General features: G+C 50.7%; 1 long non-coding RNA gene across 1 annotated transcript; it reads left to right on the forward strand.

Moving 5' to 3' along the window:
- The first annotated feature begins 739 nt into the window (after window positions 1-739).
- Window positions 740-2,769, forward strand: LOC117876149. Its single transcript, XR_004645430.1, has 2 exons — window positions 740-897; window positions 1,360-2,769. It is a non-coding gene; the product is annotated as an uncharacterized LOC117876149 (long non-coding RNA).
- The last annotated feature ends 5,720 nt before the right edge of the window (window positions 2,770-8,489 follow it).

The raw sequence follows: 8,489 nt of genomic DNA on the forward strand, positions 1-8,489 counted from the left end.
ACGGTCTAGAAATAGATGACCTCCTCTTCCTTCCAGCTCTGTTCTGATTACATGAAATCTATGTTCTCTGCTCCAGATAGCCCAAATGCCCTGGAAAAACCTACAGCAATCTGGCCAGCTCCCACTGCTAGAGGAAGGTCTCTGCATGATCAAGAAGGATCTACGCTGGAATCTTTCAAGGATGCACTTGCTCTGCTTCCCTGAAACTCTTTTACAATCTTACACGCTGGCCTGCAGCCCAGAGGGTAAGGGAAGATGAGACTCGGCAGAAGCCGGAGTGTGCTACCCAAACATCAGCGTTGGAGATTCCCGGCTCTGTGCTGCTGCACTATTTTCAAACCCGCCTGCAGCCTTTTATAACCACTGACATAATCTGTCCTACGGATTTAAAGTAATGACAGTCAAACATGCCAAAGATGTCACCACCCACTAGTATTATCCATCCGGGGAAGGACAAGGAGGCGCAGCGCTGCTTAACCTCCTCCCCCTGTGCAGGAAATCCCTCCGCTTTCCCCAAAGGGCAGCAAGTTACACCAGTCCTTGAGAGACAGCTAACTAACTAACAAACAAAGTCGCCCACTGGAAATTCCCCGCAAATTCGGCGGAGGGGGGGTCTCAAGGGGTCCCCTCCCCCTGCACAAATACTGAGCCAAGTAAGTGCAGTGCGAGTGAGAGCAACTGTGTTACACCCTGGGGTGGCGGTGGCGGAGTGAGGATAGGGAGGATCCAGCATCCCCCCCCCCCCCCCCTATTCTTGCCCTGCTCCAAACCCCCCCGCCCACAGATCCAGCCTCCACCCCGGCAACCTCGCCAGTCACCCGCTTTCATAAATCACAGGCGAATGAATGACCCGCGTGGAGCACGTCTGTCCCCACCCCTGAGCCGACAGCGAGCCAGGTGCGTGTCCGGGGGCGGGGAACGGAGCTCGCAGCCCGGCGAGCCCGGGCAGGGCAAGGGGCGGCGCGGGGGGCCGAGCCCAGGCGAGCCCCCCCGGGGGATACGCGCGCAACCCAGCCAGGTGGGAGGAACCAGGCGGCAGCAGCCATGGCAGCGGGGCCGGGGAGACGCGGCCCCCGGGAAACACACGCCTGGCAACCGAGCTGGGGGGAGCTACCCGAGCAGCCACCCAGCCGGGCAGAGGCGGGGCTGCAGCCGGGTGCACGGGTTCTCCCCCCGGCCGCCCGTGGGAGGATCGGACGCCAGATGGGACGCTCCTGCCATGTCGATCAGCCGCCCCCGAGCCAGGGAGCCCCCGAGCTGCCTCCCCAAGCCAGCCCGCTGCTGTTGCTGCTGGGTCCCGCGGGGTGGGTGGGGATCCGTCGCCTCCCCCCGGCCCCACTCACCTCATCTTCCCTGCAGGTCCGGGGACTCGCGCTGTCCGTCCCCGGGGAAGCTGGTCTGCGAGTCCGGCTCGGCGAGCTGCGGCCGGGTGATTAATGTCGGACCCCCCCGAACGCGGTGCACGCCAGGGAAGCGCGGAGGCTGCTGCATCTGCTGCGAGAAGCGGGACTGGGGCTCCCTGCCGCTCCGGGGCTCGCTCGCCTCGCTGGGCTCCTGCTCTCAGCCCGCGGCCCCTGCAATCGCATCTTCCAGCGTCAATGGCGCTAGCTGTGGAGCTGGTCCTCGGCGGCTGACAGCTGTTCCCGGGGCCCTGCCATCTTCCCCGCTCCCTGGGCGCGTGTGAGAGAGGAAACAAACACAAAGCCAGCGGAGCTCTGCTGCCCACTGCTGCTGACAAACACTTCCGCCAGCCTGCAGCCAGCCCCGCTCCTGCTGCTGCCGCTGGGAGCTCGGCTTTTCCCACGGCAGCCAGCCCACGACATGCACTACCAGCCAACCCAGACACACACGCAGTGCACACACATGCAGCTAACGCGCACGGAGCACACAGTCATGCACATGTGCACACAGGCGTACACCGTGTGTTTATGCACCTCCCACATAATGCAGAGCACATGCACAGACATGCATACAACACAGTATACATACAGGCGCAACACACACACACCCCCCATCCATACACACACACGCAGGAGGATACTGAGCACAGCACATGCACCCACAGAACAAACATATACACACCTAACACACCCTAAGTGCTATAGAAATACATCATCATAATGCTGGATACATTTTAGACTGGTTCTGGGGCTTTTATGCACTCATTTCTGGTCATTGCTATTTTCAGTTTTCATTCAGATGCTCAGAGGTTAATAAGGCACCCTATGAACAAACAGTATGGGTTAAGGGCCTGTGGACCAGTTATTTAATAAATAGGAAACCATTAGAAATGGCCAATAGTCCTATTTATTTGTTCCAAAGTAAACTTTACATTCACACACATTTTTCATAAATATGAAAAACTTGATTTAGTAATACTTGGAAAGTGAGAATTATCTTCTCTCGATTGTTTACATACATCTGGCCCAGACTGTCCAAGCGTCATGTTTACTTGCATGAAGGAACAGAAGAGTCTGTCAGAAAGCAGGCATGAGACTCAAGGTGTGCCATCAGTTACATTCAGCTGCATAAACTCATCCAAATCACCTCTGATGGGGTTACTGGGAGGTAAGCTTATCGAGAAATAATGAGAAAAAAATAAAACCCATTTTCTTTGGCTTATCTATGAGGAACCCTTCAAAGCATGGGTCACTAGCCAACCCATATGCCATATGGCAGATTGCCCTTGTTCTCTTATTAACCTATGGAGTTTCATGACAATTTTAATTGCATCTGAACTATGAATAAAAGTGAGCATGGTGATTTTTATTTAAAACCAAAATCATTTCTTAAAACTAAAGTCCATGATGACAAATTACAGTATCAAATGGGCGGGAAGGAAGGGGAGCAGGGATCAGAACATGTGTAAATATGGTTAAGATCGAAAACCGGAGTAGGCAAGAAAATCTGATGTAAGGCTGCAACATATATTCAGACATCTTAGGCCTCAGCTGCACCATACAGAGTCACCGGATATTATACAGAATCTTTGTGGGTCTTTAGAAATAGAGTATACTACAAAAGATGCCTGCCGTAGTAATGATACATCTATTCACATACAGTTGTGCATGAGGAGGGGCTGTAGGCCATTGGTTAGAGTCAATGATTGGGTGTCAGGATTCCCAGCTTCTAATCCTAGCTCTTATTAGATATTACCCTCAGGTACATTACAACCGCTCAGTGCCTCAGTTTCCCCTGCTGTAAAATGTGTATAATAACAATCTCTTTAAGGTGATGTGAGGCTTAACTATTTGTAACATGATTTGAGACACTAGGATGAAAGGTGATATAAAAGTGTAGTTATCTAGCGCAACAGCCAAAATATTTTCCAAATGATATATTCTTGTATTAAAGAAAAAAAAAGAGAGAGCATTTCACATATTGCCATAAAAGCACAACCTACCTTTTAGGCTTCTCAGGCTGCAGACTACAAATTAGCATCTTGCATTACAAGTCAAATCCTGGTCCCACTGGAAACCACAAAGCTTCTCCGTGGACTGCAGTGGCCCTAGCATTTGATCATAATGACACCACCCCCTCAGCTGTCTTCACTTGGATCCACCACATACAAAGTACCTTTTTCAAGGAGTTCAATCTTGTATTTTGGGCCCAGCCTACATGAAAGGGCTTGGTGCAGGGTTTTCTCTTAGAAGCCCTGTGGATTGGATGGAATCTTCTCTCATAAGGTGCAGAGCACCAGTAACCCCTTCCACCACTACTACTCTATCCTTAGATTGCAATGTTAGCCATTCACCTGCTCCTTCTCTGGAATGGTATGGTCAGTGAAAAACCGCATGCAGTCCTTCTAGGCAAACCCTCCATTGCCTGAGATGGCACATCAATAGTTGGATGGCGGTTACTGAGCTGTTCCTATCAGAGAGACACTTAGAAACTTGGATGTAGGAAGTGTCCCATTAAGAGATTTTTTGCTACTTGATTTGTCCATCTTCTCAATTTTCTCCTGAAACATGATGGAGAGTTTACCCCACACAACCTCTGAAAAGGCTAAGGTGGCTCAGAACAGTCCAATCAATCTTATAGGCTGCACCTGTGGGAGAGTCCGGCTTGAATGATAAGCACTAATTGAAGACAAAGCCCAGCTGGGCAGGAGCAGGAGCGCCTTGTATAAAGCCAGCAAGTTAGAGCAGCTGGGGGCTAAGTATGCCCTACAGTTGATAATACTGATGTAATCCAAGGCCCTGAGAGGAAGAGTGAAATGACTATTTAGAATTCTAACAGGGCACTGTGGATTAAATAGTACTTTAGTTCTAATTAACATGCATAAAAATGGATTATGTCTAACATTTAAGGTCCAGAAAATGATAAATCCTATCCTTTGGGATTGCAAAGGCTATACCCGTGAAAGGAGATGTTTATATAGAAAACTCAGAGTAACAAAATTTTCTTTGCAACTTCTATCAAGCATACAAGGAAAATGGGGGGCCAATTTTAAAAAAAAAGCTCTTCTGCATTTCTTTAAGAATACTGGGGAAGGTGTGAAACTCTAAGTCATGACAAAGGCCTGGTCTACACTACGACTTTAATTCGGATTTATCAGCTTTAATTCGAATTAACCCTGTAACCGTCCACACAACGACGCCATTTAATTCGATGTAAAGGGCCCTTTAAATCGATTTCTGTACTCCACCCCAACGAGCGGAGTAGCGCCAAAATCGATTTTAGCAATTCGAATTAGGGTTAGTGTGGCCGCAATTCGATGGTATTGGCCTCCGGGAGCTATCCCACAGTGCATCATTGTGACCGCTCTGGACAGCAATCCGAACTCGGATGCACTGGCCAGGTAGACAGGAAAAGCCCCGCGAACATTTGAACTTCATTTCCTGTTTGCCCAGCGTGGAGAGCACAGGTGACCACAGATACCTCATCAGCACAGGTAACCATGCAGGCTGATAATCGAAAAAGAGCACCAGCATGGACCGTGAGGGAGGTACTGGATCTGATCGCTGTATGGGGAGAGGATTCAGTGCTTGCAGAACTTCGTTCTAAAAGACGAAATGCAAAAACTTTTGAAAAAATTTCCAAGGGCATGATGGAGAGAGGCCACAATAGGGACTCTGAGCAGTGCCGCGTGAAGGTCAAGGAGCTCAGACAAGCCTATCAAAAAACAAAGGAGGCAAACGGTCGCTCCGGGTCAGAGCCACGGACATGCCGCTACTACGCCGAGCTGCATGCAATTCTAGGGGGGGCTGCCACCACTACCCCACCTTTGTTCGTGGATTCTGGGTCGGGGATAGTCTCGACGCCTGAGGATTCTGCCGAGGGGGTAGAGGAGGAGGAGGAGGAGGATGAGCTTGCAGAGAGCACACAGCACTCCATTCTCCCCAACAGCCAGGATCTTTTTATCACCCTGACTGAAGTACCCTCCCAAGCCTCCCAAGCCAGTACCCAAGACTCTGACCCCATGGAAGGGACCTCAGGTGAATTTACCTTTTAAAATATAAAACTTGTTTTAAAAGCAAACAGTTTTTAATGATTACTTTGCCTGACTTTGCATTCGCGGTCAGTTCAGCTACTGGAAAAGTCTGTAGCTACTGGAAAAGTCTGTTAACGTGAATGAGGATGGAGCGGAAATCCTCCAGGGACATCTCCATGAAGCTCTCCTGGAGGTACTCCGAAAGCCTTGCCAGAAGGTTTCTGGGCAGTGCATCCTTATTCCCTCCTCCATGGTAGGACACTTGACCACGCCATGCTTGCAGCAAGTAATCTGGTATCATTGCCTGACAAAGCCTGGCAGCGTATGGTCCCGGTGTTTGCTGGCATTCAAGCAACATCCGTTCTTTATCTTGTTGTGTAATCCTCAGGAGAGTGATATCACTCCTGGTAACCTGGTTGAAATACGGGAACTTAATTAAGGGGACAGAGGTGGCCGTTCCTACTGGGCTGTTTGCCTGTGGCGGAAAATAAATCCTTCCCTGCAGTTAGTTTTTCGCGTTTGGCTAGCAGGGATCTTCCCTGTTACCAGCCACGCGGTGGGGGGAGGGTACTGTGATCATCCCAGAGAATTCATGGCGAGGGGGGGGGGTCGGCGGCGGGGGGGTGGGTAGTTTGGTGCCTGCAGGGATCTTCCTGCAGGGTTAGTTTGTTTTCTGGTGCTGCTGAATGTTAACAGAAAAACCGCAGCACTCTACTTGCCTGAAGGGGCCCAGACAAGCACCACCACACTGCCCCCCCCCCCCAACTGGCTGAGATTGGCCAGGCTTCTGCAGCACTCTACAAGCTATGCTTGGTATGTTGGAAAGCACGGACGGCGCTGAAGCTTACCATGGCCGCATGCAAGCCGAATTCTGTTGCCCAGACCTGTGATTGATCTCTAGCAGCAAAGCCACAGGCACTCAGCATTAAGAGGCAAAATGCGACCTTGCACAGAAATCACATGTGCTATGTAATGCGAACAGTGTTGGTCACCGTGAAAGAGTATAAGCATTGTTCTGCAAAATGTAGCTTTTAAAACAATTCTCTCTTTTTTCCCCTCCCTACAGCAGCTGCAAATTCCTCAAGCCTCCCTCCTCCATCCCGAAGGTTATCACAGATAAGGCGTCATAAGAAGAAGACGCGGGAGGACATGTTTTCTGAAATTATGCAATCCAGCAGGAGTGACAGAGCTCATCTGAATGAGTGGAAGGAAACAGTTTCAAAGTATAGGAAAGAAGTCAGTGAACGTGAGGACAGGAGGGACCAACGTGAGGAGAGGAGGGACCAACGTGAGGAGAGGAGAGACGATCGAGATGAGAGATGGCGGCAGGAAGACCAGAGGATGAAGGATGCAACGCTGGGGCTGCTCCGGCGTCTGGTGGAGGTTCAGGAACGGCTGCTGGAAAACAGACTGCCGCTTCAGCCCCTGTTCCACCCTCCCCCCTCCCCATGTTCCGTATCCTCCTCACCCAGACGTGTAAGAACGCGGGGGGGGAGGCTCCGTACACCTTCCCATTCCACCCCAGTAGACAGCCCAAGCAAAAGGCTGTCATTTTTTTAACCTTTTCTTTGTGGCTTTTTCCTTCCCAGCAATCCTCCTCCCAAATACCACCCGGGTTCCCTCCCTCTTTTTCTAATCTATTAATAAAGAATAAATGATTTTTAAATGATAGTGACTTTATTTGGTTTGAAAGAAAGCTGGGGGAAGGGGCAGGGTGGGTTCCTTACAGAAAATCAGTCAGTAAAGGGGGAGGGTATTCATGAAGGAGAAACAAACAGATATTTCACACGGTAGCCTGGCCAGCCATGAAACTGGTTTTCAAAGCTTCTCTGATGCACAGCGCTTCATGGTGTGATCTTCTAATCGCCCTGGTGTCTGGCTGCGCGTAATCAGCAGCCAGGCGATTTGCCTCAGCCTCCCACCCCGCCATAAAGGTCTCCCCCTTACTTTCACAGAGATTGTGGAGCACACAGCAAGCAGAAATAACAATGGGGAGATTTCTTTGGCTGAGGTCAGAGCGAGTCAATAATGAACGCCAGCGGCCTTTTAAACGGCCAAATGCACATTCTACCACCATTCTGCACTTGCTTAGCCTGTAGTTAAACAGCTCCTGACTCCTGTCCAGGCTGCCTGTGTATGGCTTCATAAGCCATGGCATTAAGGGGTAGGCTGGGTCCCCAAGAATAACTATGGGCATTTCAACATCCCCAACGGTTATTTTCTGGTCCGGAAAGTAAGTCCCTTGCTGCAGCCCTTTAAACAGAGTAGTGTTCCTGAAGACGTGAGCGTCATGAACCCTTCCCGCCCAGCCCGCGTTGATGTTGGTGAAACGTCCCTTGTGATCCACAAGTGCTTGCAGCACCATTGAAAAGTACCCCTTGCGGTTTATGTACTCGGTGGCTTGGTGCTCCGGTGCCAAGATAGGGATATGGGTTCCGTCTATTGCCCCACCACAGTTAGGGAATCCCATTGCAGCAAAACCATCCACTATAGCCTGCACATTTCCCAGAGTCACTAACTTTCGTAGCAGCACCTGAGTGATTGCTTTGGCTACTTGCATCACAGCAGCCCCCACAGTAGATTTGCCCACTCCAAATTGATTCCCGACTGACCGGTAGCTGTCTGGCGTTGCAAGCTTCCACAGGGCTATCGCCACGCGCTTCTCAACTGTGAGGGCTGCTCTCATCTTGGTATTCTGGCGTTTCAGGGCAGGGGACAGCAAGTCACAAAGTTCCATGAAAGTGCCCTTACGCATGCGAAAGTTCCGCAGCCACTGGGAATCGTCCCAGACCTGCAACACTATGCGGTCCCACCAGTCTGTGCTTGTTTCCCGGGCCCAGAATCGGCGTTCCATGGATAGAATCTGCCCCATTAACAACATGATCTCCAAAGCACCGGGGCCTGTGGTTTCACTGAATTCTGTATCCGTGTCTGTGTCCATGTCCTCATCATGCTGCCGCCGCCGCTGCCTCCTCTCCTCGTTTTTCTGGTCCTGGCTGAGCATAAACTCCACGAGAACGCGCGAGGTGTTTGCAATATTCATGAGTGCTGTCTT

Source organism: Trachemys scripta, chromosome 4, assembly GCF_013100865.1.
Source record: "Trachemys scripta elegans isolate TJP31775 chromosome 4, CAS_Tse_1.0, whole genome shotgun sequence".
Classification (NCBI taxonomy): Eukaryota; Metazoa; Chordata; order Testudines; family Emydidae; genus Trachemys; species Trachemys scripta.